A 13508-nucleotide genomic window follows, 5' to 3' on the forward strand; every position below is an offset into this window, starting at 1 on the left:
TCCCCCTCATACCCCAACCACTCAAAAGAATCTGGAATTACTCTAATCTCCAGGCTTTTCTTCAAAGAATCAAGTAGAAAAGCTTGACTCCCAAGCTTATATAGTCTAGCTCTTGTGAAGTCATTTATACAAGAATTTCATGCTGAACCCTGTACTAGATGAGTTACAACAAAGTTTTTGGTAATCTCACTTTATATGAGAAGAATCTAAAAATTGAGTCACTTAATTCATCCAGGCATATAGTAAGTGATGCGTGTTACTGACCCCTAGCACTCTTAATAACCCCTAGGGCAGGGTCCCCAATCTCCAGGATCTAATGTCTGATGATCTGAGGTGCAGCTGGTATAATAATAATAGAAGTAAAGTACATAATAAATGTAATGTGCTCAAATCATCCTGAAACCACCTCCCACCCCTGGTCTGTGGAAAAACTCTTCCATGAAACTGGTCCCTGGTGCCAAAAAGGTTGGACTCCACTGCTCTAAAGTATTGCAGCTCTCAGGGGAAGCCTGTTTCATGAAAAGTTGTGAACTCTACTCTGCAATGACTCAGGTAAGCATTCTACCCAAAGGATACCACTCCCAAGGGAACTAGAACTCATGGGTTGCTGTGTTCTAGCCAACCAGTCCCCTATCGCTTGTCCCAGCAATGTTACTGACCACTTTGTCTGTTCTTTAAAAATTCCAAATCTAAACCTCTCTACTAAGATTGCAGCTGAGCAGTAGCTGGGTCCCAGCCCCACACCCAACTTATGTGGTAAGCTTTATAGTTTCGACCCATGCAACTGAAAAAAAAGGTTAAATTCTATTTAATGAACATTGGAGCCAATGTTTAAGGTTCTACAAATATGTCTAAATTTCATACCTCTCTTAATTGGTGGTAGATCTTAGAGAATCTCAGGAGGGTGACCCAGGGTATATCTTTAAAACAACTTCTCCGTACCCATCCTCAGATTCTGACTTATTAGGTCAACAAATCTACATCTTGAGCAATTATAGTGATGATTCTGATACAAGGGGCTATAGAATCACATTTTAAGATATTATTGCTCTACTCTTAAAGTAACACATCGCTGCTTTCCATTTACTTAATTGAAATCATTTCCTATACAACTACTGTCCATTGAAGACTACTGCTACTCCTTCACTGGATTCACACACAGGCCAAAGACATATGTCTGCCTTCATTTGCCATGTTAAAAATTTAAGGAAAAACACTAAAGAAAAGCAACAAAGAAAAGTGCTCTCATTGCACTAAAATATACCCATCTGACAAATTCTTTCACAAAAATCTGAATTGATATTATGGTTATATATGGAAACATTGATATTACAGATCGGTCCAGCCTAAGACTTACTGTTTCATGGGACAATCACAGAAGCATTTAATGCCTACTCTAACACAGGTGTTTTTATTTTTATTTTATGTATACAAATATCCCCTCCCTCTTGAGCCTCTCCCCATCCCCCATCCCCATCCTCCACCCAGGTCATCACAGAGCACCAAGCTGAGTTCCTTGTGCTAAATAGCAGTTTCTCACTAGCTACTTATTAACAGAGGGTATTTAAAATAATATTTATTGCTATTTCTGAATATAAAAGTCACATGTACAAATCATAAAAATGCTTAAAGTGTAAAGCATATTGGCCTATTTCCTTGAATCCAATTTAATGGAATTGCTTTAAATATTAAGGATATACAGCATATAAAAATTTGTATCCCGTACTTTTTATATAATTTCCTGTATCATATTGTCCCATGTTATTAAAACTCCTTGAGCAAATACTTTTAATTATTTACATGCTACTCATATTTTCATGTGCAATAACAAGACAACCATTTCTCTATTGATACATAATTTAAATTTTTAGCATTTTATTTCTGTTATTAATTAGGCTACAGTATCTCTGTGTATAAAGCTTTGCCCACATTCTACATTATTTCCCTTAAGATAAATTCCCTAAAATCACATATTGAAAAGATATGAACATATTAATGTTCTTAGTACATATTGCCAAATTGCTTTCCAGACAGATTTAACAATTTATATTCCCATCGGTAGCATAAGAGTGCCTCGCTAAAATCTTGGCAATACTAAATATCAAATTTTTCTTTGAAAGGCAACATACTTTAAAGTAAAACAAGTATAAAAGGTATTTTACTAACTTATGTTCAGTTTAGTTCAGTTTAGTCGCTCAGTTTTGTCCGACTCTTTTTCAGACCCGATAAACTGCAGCACGCTAGGCCTCCATAATCCTAGAGTTTACACAAACTCATGTCCATTTACTTGGTGATGTCATCCAACCATCTTATCTTCTGTCGTCCCCTTCTCCTCCCGCCTTCAATCTTTTCCAGCATCAGGGTCTTTTCCAATGAGTCAGCTCTTTGCATCAGGTGGCCAAGGTATTGAGTTTCAGCTTCAGCATCAGTCCTTCCAATGAATATTCAGGACTGATTTCTTTTAGGATGGACTGGTTGGATCTCCTTGCAGTCCAAGGGACTCTCAAGAGTCTTCTCCAACACCACAGTTCAAAAGCATCAATTCTTCAGCGCTTAGCATTCTTTATAGTCCAACTCTCATATCCATACATGACTACTGGAAAAACCATAGCTTTGTCTAGACGGAACTTTGTTGGCAAAGTAATGTCTCTGCTTTTGAATATGCTATCTAGGTTGGTCATAGCTTTTCTTCCAAGGAGCAAGCATCTTTTAATTTAATGGCTGCAGTCACCATCTGCATTGATTTTGGAGCCCAAGAAATAAAGTTTCTCACTGTTTCCACTGTTTCCCCATCTATTTGCCATGAAATGATGGGACTAGATGCCATGATCTTCGTTTTCTGAATGTTGAGCTTTAAGCCAACTTTTTCACTCCTCTTTGACTTTCATCAGGAGGCCCTTTAGTTCTTTGCTTTCTGCCATAAGGGTGGTGTCATCTGCATATCTGAGGTCACTGATATTTCTCCCAGAAATCTTGATTCCAGCTTGTGCTTCATCCAGCCCAGCATTTCTCATGATGTAGTCTGCATATAAGATAATAAAGTAGGCTGACAATATACAGCCTCGATGTACTCCTTTCCCTTTTTGGAAACAGTCTGTTCCATGTCCAGTTCTAACTGTTGCCTTCTGAACTGCACACAGATTTCTCAAGTGGCAGGTCAGGTGGTCTGGTATTCCCATCTCTTTAAGAATTTTCCACAGTTTGTTCAACCTAGATGTCCATCAGCAGATGAATGGATAAGAAAGCTGTGGTACATATACACAATGGAGTATTACTCAGCCATTAGAAAGAATACATTTGAATCAGTTCTAATGAGATGGATGAAACTAGAGCCGATTATACAGAGTGAAGTAAGCCAGAAAGAAAAACACCAATACAGTATACTGACACATATATACAGAATTTAGAAAGAGGGTAATGATGACCCTTTATGCAAGACAGCAAAAGAGACACAAACGTATAGAATGGACTTTTGGACTCTGAGGGAGAGGGAGAGGGTGGGATGATTTGGGAGAATGGCTTTGAAACATGTATACTATCATGTAAGAAACGAAGTGCCAGTCTATGTTCGATACAGGATACGGGATGCTTGGGGCTGGTGCATGGGGATGATCCAGAGAGATGATATGGGGTGGGAGGTGGGAGGGGGATTCAGGATTGGGAGCTTGTATACACCCGTGGTGGATTCAGGTCAATGTATGGCAAAACCAATAAAATAAAGTATAAAAAAAAAAAAAGAATTTTCCACAGTTTGTTGTGATCCACACAATCAAAGCCTTTGGCATAGTCAAGAAAGCAGATGTTTTTCTGGAACTCTCTTGCTTTTGTGATGATCCAACGGATATTGAATCTCTGGTCCCTCTGCCTTTTCTAAACCAGCTTGAACATCTGGAAGTTCAAAGTTCACTTACTTTGAAGACTGACTTGGAGAATTTTGAGCATTACTTTACTCGCCTGTGAGATGAGTGCAACTGTGTAGTAGTTTGAGCATTCTTTAGCATTGCCTTTCTTTGGGATTGGAATGAAAACTGACCTTTTCCAGTCCTGTGCCCACTGCTGAGTTTTCCAAATTTACTGGCATATTGAGTGCAGCACTATCACAGCATCATCTTTTAGAATTTGAAATAGCTCAACTGGAATTCCATCACCACCACTAGCTTTGTTCATAATGATGCTTCCTAAGGCCCACTTAACTTCACATTCCAGAATGTCTGGCTCTACGTTGGTGATCACATGATTATCTGGGTCTTGAAGATCTTTTTTGTACAGTTCTTCTGTGTATTCTTGCCACCTCGTCTTAATATCATCTGCTTCTGTCAGGTCCATACCATTTCTATCCATTATTGTGCCCATCTTTGCATGAAATATTCCCTTGGTATCTCTAATTTTCTTGAAGAGATCTCTAGTCTTTCCTATTCTACTGTTTTCCTCTATTTCTTTGCACTGATCGCTGAGGAAGGCTTTCTTATCTTTCCTTGCTATTCTTTGGAACTCTGCATTCAGATGGGTATATCTTTCCTTTTCTCCTTTGCTTTTGGCTTCTCTCCTTTTCTCAGCTATTTGTAAGGCCTCCTCAGACAGCCATTTTGCCTGTTTGCATTTCTTTTTCTTGGGGATGGTCTTGATCCCCGCCTCCTGTACAATGTCACGAATCTCCGTCCAAAGTTCTTCAGGTACTCTATCAGATCTAATCACTTCAATCTGTTTGTCACTTCTACTGTATAACTGTAAGGGATTTGATTTGGGTCATACCTGAACGGTCTAGTGGTTTCCCCTACTTTCTTCATTTTAAGTCTGAATTTGGCAATAAGGAGTTCATGATCTGAGCCACAGTCAGCTCCCAGTCTTGTTTTTGCTGACTGGAGAAGACTCTTGAGAGTCCCTTGGACTGCAAGGGGATCCAACCAGTCCATTCTGAAGGAGATCAGCCCTGGGATTTCTTTGGAAGGAATGATGCTAAAGCTGAAACCCCAGTACTTTGGCCACCTCATGCGAAGAGTTGACTCATTGGAAAAGACTCTGATGCTGGGAGGGGTTGGGGGCAGGAGGAGAAGGGGACGACAGAGGATGAGATGGCTGGATGGCATCACTGACTCGATGGACGTGAGTCTGAGTGAACTCCGGGAGTTGGTGATGAACAGGGAGGCCTGGCGTGCTGCGATTCATGGGGTCGCAAAGAGTCGGACACGACTGAGGGACTGAACTGAAATGAACTGAACTGTATAGGGCTTCTCCATCTTTGGCTGCAAAGAATATAATCAATCTGGTTTCGGTATTGACCATCTGGTGATGTCCATGTGTAGAGTCTTCTCTTGTGTTGTTGGAAGAAGGTGTTTGCTATGACCAGTGTGTTCTCTTGGCAAAACTCTATTAGCCTTTGCCCTCCTCCATTCTGTACTCCTTCTAACTTATGCTGCCCTCTACCTAAAAGCATGCCCACAGTGATATTATTTAGTAGTTATTTTCTTTATATGAAGGCTGGAATAGTCAGGAAAATCTACAGTTACTACCTCTTTTCTGAATAATTATCACACACATACACAAATACATTTATATTTAAAGCTGGATATGGATACAAACACATGTACGTATGCCTAGGCATATACATGGGTTTCCCAGGTGGCACCAGTAGTAAAGAAACTGCCTGTCAATGCAGGAGATGTAAGAGATGTGGGTTCGATCCCCAAGTTGGGAAGATCCCCGGGAGGAGGGCATTGGAAACCACTCCAGTATTCTTGCCTGGAGAATCCCATGGACAGAGGAGCCTGGTGGGCTAAAGTCCAAAGGGTCGCAAAGAGTCGGACATGACTGAAGCAATTTAGCATGCATGCATACAGGCATATGCACACAGACACACAATGCTTCAGATTCTGAAGACTCAGTGTGATATTTTTCTTAATATTCTAGTATTTTCTCCTCAATGCTATTTCCACCTGGACTGTTATCTCCTTAAGAACATGGACCTTGTTTATCCCAAGTATCTAGTTTATAATTGTCTGTGTTAAGATACGTACTCAACGAATGAATGAATGAACAAAGCAGGATAACAGACACATGAAGCATGGTAGACTTCATCGGGCTTGAGGTTTATTTTGTAAACTGTGAATCACTGCTGTCCCTTTAAGAGCCATGCATTCCTCTGCCTATTACCAAGACTGACACTGGGACTCTTCATACTAAGGCAGTTGATTGCTTTCTGAAGCTGCCTCAAGCTCTGATGAAAACCTTTGCTCTTTTCCCACTCCCAATGGAGAGAGATTGTTTCCTCCAACATGTTTAAGAAAATCAAGTTCTCCAAAAATGATGTACAGTATTTTTTTTCTAATGTTACATCATTCCTACACTAAATAAACAACTGTGTTCCTTTACTAGCAAGACACATGCTTTCAAAAAGAGCTGCGACAGCTTCTCTTCTCTGCACTTAAAAAGATACTTATTTCCTTCTCCTTCCTAACAGTCACCAAAGTCATGTATGTTCCCTTTGAGGCACGTTCTTCTTGCACACCTGATCCTAAATCCTTGATCTTTTGTCATCCAGGCTCTTGATTCATCGTTGTTGTTTTTTTTTTTTTCTCTCTCTCCTCTATAAGCTAATGTGTGTGTATGTTAGTCATACATTCATGTCCAATTCTTTGTGACCCCATGGACTATAGCTCACCAGGCTCCTCTGTCCATGGGATTCTCCAGACAAGAACATTGGAGTGGCTAGCCATCCCTTCTCCAGGGGATCTTCCTGACCCCGGGATTGAACCCAGGTCTCCTGCATTGCAGGCAGATTCTTTACCACCTGAGCCACCAGGGAAACCCATAAGCAAACATACTCAGTTCCAATTATCCTAAAAAATAAAATCTTCCCTATGAATTTCTCAGGTCCTTTCACTGTGAAACTTTTCAAAAGATTACCCTACTCTTAGCTTTTTTTCTGTTTCCTTACCACTTATTATTTTCTTAAAGGAATAGGTTTAATTAAGACTGTGCTATGTTCTAGGCATTCTACCAAGCAATTTCACCTGCCTCATTGAATTCTTATAAGAATCATACAACAGGGAATTATTTTTTACACTTTAGAAAACTAGAAATATTCTTAAGAAATTTGGCCAAATTGACACAGCTGGTAAGTGACAGAACTGGGATTCCAATTTAGGTATGTCACACTTCAAAATTCCTGCCCTTAACTCTGTGGCTTCTGGCCCCGGAGTATACTGAGAATCCATTCTTGCAAGTTTTCAGTATCATCGTTCTTCATTCCAATGACCTCCCCTCAGTCATCATCATGGGAACTTGACTATTTCTTTATCCTGAAAAGCTTTCCTTTCCACAGTTCTAACTGCATCCTAGCCTCCTCCTGCTCTAAGTCTTTTCATTTTTCCTCTTCCACTGTACCCCACACTCAATCAGACATAGGCATCCTCCAAACTTTAGCTCTCCATTCTCTTCCTCTTACATGATCACCCTCACACACCAAGGTTTTCAGCAACCACCCTTTTCTTCACAATATTCATGATAATATTCAGCTACAACAGTACTGGATACTCATAATCCACACCTATGATTAAGTAGCTCTTCAAAACAGTATTTTTTATAGCATATGTGTCTTCTCTTTGCTCTTGGCTTTCAAACTTGTTATTTATTTTTTCCGTCTTATTTTATTATTGAACTTGATGCAAAGCACTAAGATACAACCTTGACCACATCTCCCAGGGTAGCTTCACATGAACACATCTCCCACTTACACCTGACCTTCAAGAACATCCTGTCTTGACACAGCTACCCCTTGATCCACACTCCATCCAACCATCCCTCCAACCCTGGCCACCTATGTTCTACAAACAAAAACAAGACATCTACTAAATAATCTTAGAGATGACCCAATCAACTGGACTGTGCCTCGCTTCTACATTTCAATATTACCTAGAAGTCCTACTTAGTGAGTGAGTGAAGTCGCTCAGTTGTGTCCGACTCTTTGCAACCCCATGGACTGTAGCCTACCAAGTTCCTCTGTCCATGGGATTTTCCAGGCAATAGTACTGGAGTGGGTTGCCATTTCCTTCTTATAGTGTGTCAAAGGCAGAAATTTCAGAATTAAGTTTTTATTCTTTCCTGCCTCTCTCCTCTTCAATAATATGATTTTTTCCTCCTTTAGAATCTCTGTCTTACCATTAATTCAAGATCAAAACTTCAGGCATCTTTAACTCCCTTCCTATTTCCCCAAATCCAATTAGTCATTGTAATTTTTTATTACTATTCTTTGAAGTATTTTTCTTATTTTTTCCCTTTCTCACTTATCAGTAAATTTTGTTACTTCTCATATATCATGTTTTCTAACTAGCCTTCTTTTATTTCCTTTTTAAAACCTCTTCTCTGAGACGCTGCCAAGTTAATTTTCATAAACCTTAACTGATTATTCACTGGTGTTACAATCTTAATCAAATACTTTTAGAAAACATCTACTGACTAGGGGTTACATTTTAAACTTTCTGGCTTAGCATTCCAAGGTCCCCCATGACCCAAATGTCCCTGTATCTTCCATGGATTTAATATGGCTAAACTGGACTTTAGGATTGGACTTAAACACCTTTTCCAAAAAGCCTATGAGAAGCTTCATCACAAATGCTCTCTTCATTTCCTACATGTAAATACCTACTTTCTCTAATTTTGCCATGAAACTTTCCCATCCTAATTTGAATATTAGACATCTGTGTCCTATTCCTCTTAATACACTAACGAAGGGATTTTGCTGCATTCATACACAATGTAGTGGAAATCTATGAAATTTTGAGTCAGAATATCTAAATTTGAGTTCTCATTCTATCAATCATCTCTTTTGTAACAAAACACAAGGTTAAAATATATGATTTCTTTGATACCCAATTGTTCCATTTGTTAAATGCATGATGTTTTATATATAATGTGTGAGCAACAAATGGTTAGTGTAAATGTCCCAGGTAGGAGAGCTTCCTATAAGTCTCTCAGGTTGGCCAGAGCTTCACAAGCAGTATTTCCTAAAGATAAGAGAAAGGATCTGAGAGCATCATTCCTCAATTCAAACAAAGCTCTCTGTCTTCTGGGAACTGTTTACCAATATCTCTGATTTGGAAATACAGATTAATATTTTAAAGATCTTTCATAGTGTCTGGCACAAGATAAAAATATAATTCCCATGCTATATTTTCCTGGAAATAAATTCCTTGTATCATATTATATGCCAAATGAAAGTAGATCCCTTAAGGAAGCACCGCATCTGAGGTAAGGAGCAGCGGATGTGCTTTACTGGAGCAGCCGTGAAGAGAGACCCCACGTCTAAGGTAAGAGAAACCCAAGTAAGACAGAGGCACTGAGAGAGGGGATCAGAGGACAGACAGACTGAAACTACAATCACAGGCAACTAGCCAATCTGATCACACAGACCACAGCCTTGTCTAACTCAATGAAACTAAGCCATGTCATGTGGGGCCACCCAAGATGGCCATGTCATGGTGGAGAGATCTGACAGAATGTGGTCCACTAGAGAAGGGAATGGCAAACCACTTCAGTATTCTTGCCTTGAGAATCCCATTAACAGTATGAAAAGTCAAAAAGATCGGACACTGAAAGACAAACTCCCCAGGTCAGTAAGTGCCCAATATGTTACTGAAGATCAGTGGAAAAATAACTCCAGAAAGAATGAAGGGATGGAGTCAAATCAAAAACAACACCCAGTTGTGAATGGAACTGGTGATGGAACCAGGGTTCAATGCTGTAAAGAGCAATATTGCATAGGAACCTGGAATGGCAGGTCCATGAATCAGGGCAAATTGGAAGTGGTCAAATAGGAGTTCACAAGAGTGAACATCAACATTCTAGGAATCAGTGAACTAACATAGACTAGAATCAGTGAGTTTAACTCAGATGACCATTATATCTACTTCTGTGGGCAGGAATCCCTTAGAAGAAATACAGTAGCCATCATAGTCAACAAAAGAGTCCAAAATGCAGTACTTGGATGCAATCTCAAAAACAACAGAATGACCTCTGTTTGTTTCCAAGGCAAACCATTCAATATCACAGTAATCCAAATCTATGCTCAGACCAGTAATACTGAAGAAGCTGAAGTTGAACAGTTCTATGAAGACCCACAAGACCTTCTAGAACTAACACCCAAAACAGATGTTCTTTTCACTATAGGGGACTGGAATGCAAAAGTAGGAAGTCAAGAAACACTTGGAGTAATAGGCAAATTTGGCCTTGGAGTACAGAATGAAGCAGGGCAAAGGCTAGTAGAGTTCTGCCAAGAGAACACACTGGTCATAGCAAACACTCGCTTTCAAAAACACAAGAGAAGACTCTACACATGGACATCAGCAGACAGTCAACACCGAAATCAGATTGATTATATCCTTTGCAGCCAAAGGTGGAGAAGCTCTATACAGTCAGCAAAAACAAGCCTGGGAGCTGACTGTGGTTCAGACCATGAACTTCTTATTGCCAAATACAGACTGAAATTGAAGAAAGTGGAGAAAACCACTAGACCATTCAGGTATGACCTAAATCAAATCCCTTATGACCATACAGTGGAAGTGAGAAATGGATTTAAGGGACTAGATCTGATAGACAGAGTGCCCGATGAACTATGGATGGAAATTTGTGACATTGTACAGGAGACAGGAATCAAGACCATCTCCAAGAAAAACAAATGCAAAAACAGCAAAATGGCTGTCTGAGGAGGCCTTACAAATAGCTGTGAAAAGAAGGGAAGCGAAAAGCAAAGGAGAAAAGGAAAGATATACCCATTTGAATGCAGAGTTCCAAAGAATAGCAAGGAGAGATAAGAAAGCCTTCCTCAGTGATCAATGCAAAGTAATAGAGGAAAACAATAGAATAGGAAAGACTGGAGATCTCTTCAAGAAAATTAGAGATACTAAGGGAACATTTCATGCAAAGATGGGCTCAATAAAGGACAGAAATGGTAGGGACCTAACAGAAACAGAAGATATTAAGAAGAGGTGGCAAGAATACACAGAAGAACCATACAAAAAAGATCTTCATGACCCAGATAATCACAATGGGGTGATCACTCACCTAGAGCCAGACACCCTGGAATGTGAAGTCAAGTGGGCCTTAGAAAGCATCACTATGAACAAAGCTAGTGGAGGTGATGGAATTCCAGTTGAGCTATTTAAAATCCTGAAAGATGACGCTGTGAAAGTGCTACACTTAATATGCCAACAAATTTGGAAAACTCAGCAGTGGCCACAGGACTGGAAAAGGTCAGTTTTTATTCCAATCCCTAAGAAAGGCAATGCTAAAGAATGCTCAAACTACTGCACAATTGCAGTCATCTCACACGCTAGTAAAGTAATGTTCAAAATTCTCCAAGCCAGACTTCAGCAATACGTGAACTGTGAACTTCCAGATGTTCAAGCTGGTTTTAGAAAAGGCAGAGGAACCAGAAATCAAATTGCCAACATCTGCTGGATCATGGAAAAAGCAAGAGAGTTCCAGAAAAGCATCTATTTCTGCTTTATTGACTATGCCAAAGCCTTTGACTGTGTGGATCACAACAAACTGGAAAATCCTGAAAGAGATGGGAAATCCAGACTACCTGACCTGTCTCTTAAGAAACTTGTATGCAGGTCAGGAAGCAACAATTAGAACTGGACATGGAACAACAGACTGGTTCCAAATAGGAAAAGGAGTATGTCAAGGCTGTATATTGTCATCCTGCTTATTTAACTTCTATGCAGAGTACTTCATGAGAAACGCTAGGCTGGAGGAAGCACAAGCTGGAATCAACATTGCCAGGAGAAATATCAATAACCTCAGATATGCAGATGACACCACCTTTATGGCAGAAAGTGAAGAAGAACTAAAGAGCCTCTTGATGAAAGTGAAAGAGGAGAGTGAAAAAGTTGGCTTAAAGCTCAACATTCAGAAAACTAAGATCATGGCATCTGGTCCCATCACTTCATGGCAAATAGATGGGGAAACAGTGTCAGACTTTATTTTGGGGGACTCCAAAATCACTGCAGATGGTGACTGCAGCCATGAAATTAAAAGACACTTACTCCTTGGAAGGAAAGTTATGACCAACCTTGACAGCATATTCAAAAGCAGACATTACTTTGCCAACAAATGTCCATCTAGTCAAGGCTATGGTTTTTCCAGTGGTCATGTATGGATGTGAGAGTTGGACTGTGAAGAAAGCTGAGTGCCGAAGAATTGATGCTTCTGAACTGTGGTGTTGGAGAAGAGTCTTGAGAGTCCCTTGGACAGCAAGGAGATCCAACCAGTCCATCCTAAAGGAGATCAGTCCTGGGTGTTATTGGAGGGACTGATGTTGAAACTGAAACTCCAATACTTTGGCCACCTGATGCGAAGATCTGACTCATTTGAAAAGACCCTGATTCTGGCAAAGATTGAGGGCAGGAGGAGAAGGGGACAAGAGAGGATGAGATGGTTGCATGGCATCACCAATTCGGTGGATATGGGTTTGGGTGGACTACGGGAGTTGGTGATGAATAGGGAGGCCTGGCATGCTATGGTTCATGGGGTCAAAAAGAGTCGGATACGACCTAGCAACTGAACTGAAGGAAGCTCCAGGGATAAGATTTGCTTTCAAATTTAATCAATCAGGCTTCCCTGGCAGCTCAGTGGTAAAGAACCCACCTGCCAGTGTAGGAGACATGGGTTCAATCTTCCCTGGTCCGGGAAGATACAACATCCCAAGAACAATGAAGGCTTGTGCCACAACTATGGAGTTTGTGCTCTAGTGCCTGGAAGTCACAGCTATTGAAACCCATGAGCCCTAGAGCCCAAGCTTCACAACAAGAGAAGCTACTGCAGTGAAAAGCCCGTGCGTTGCAACTAGAGTAGCCCTCACTCGCTGCAACTAGAGAAGAGCCTGCACAGCAGCAGTGATGACACAGCACAGCCAAAAATAAATAAATGGATAATTTAAAAATTCATCTATGAATGATGAATGTCCCATTAGGAAACAGATACAAATACAGATAGGATACTTCAAAGAAAATATAATGAAGGAATTATCCACAAAGATGTGGGAACACAAGGGACAGTGGAATAACGTGAGAGCAGTTTACCTCTTTAGATCAGGGTCAGGGAGTTACCACTAGAATGTGGAAGGAGTCAGTATAATGGGTCAACAGAAGAAATGCTGTAACCTTCTGTGGAGGAACACTCCAGCTCAAGGAGACCCCTCAGGAAGAGAGCCAAGGGCATCAGTATACTTCTTTCTCTCGCTTCTGTCAGAGCTCCCCTTTGGCAAACCCAATCAAAAATGAGAGGGCAAGGGAGTCCATGAATAGTCCATGCGCATTTGTCTTCCAAGGCCAATAGTTGGGGGGCAGGGGAGGTAAAAGGAAGAAGATGGATCTGGAGGGGCAAATGGAAGATACCAGAAACACATTCATTCATCTGAATATGATTTCTCATACCAGGCAGGTCTTTTGTTTTAGCATGACGAACATCTGGCATTTTCTTAGTACATTTCATCCTTTTGTTCATTTAAA

The sequence above is a fragment of the Oryx dammah genome, unplaced genomic scaffold, assembly GCF_014754425.2.
Source record: "Oryx dammah isolate SB20612 unplaced genomic scaffold, SCBI_Odam_1.1 HiC_scaffold_29, whole genome shotgun sequence".
Lineage (NCBI taxonomy): Eukaryota > Metazoa > Chordata > Mammalia > Artiodactyla > Bovidae > Oryx > Oryx dammah.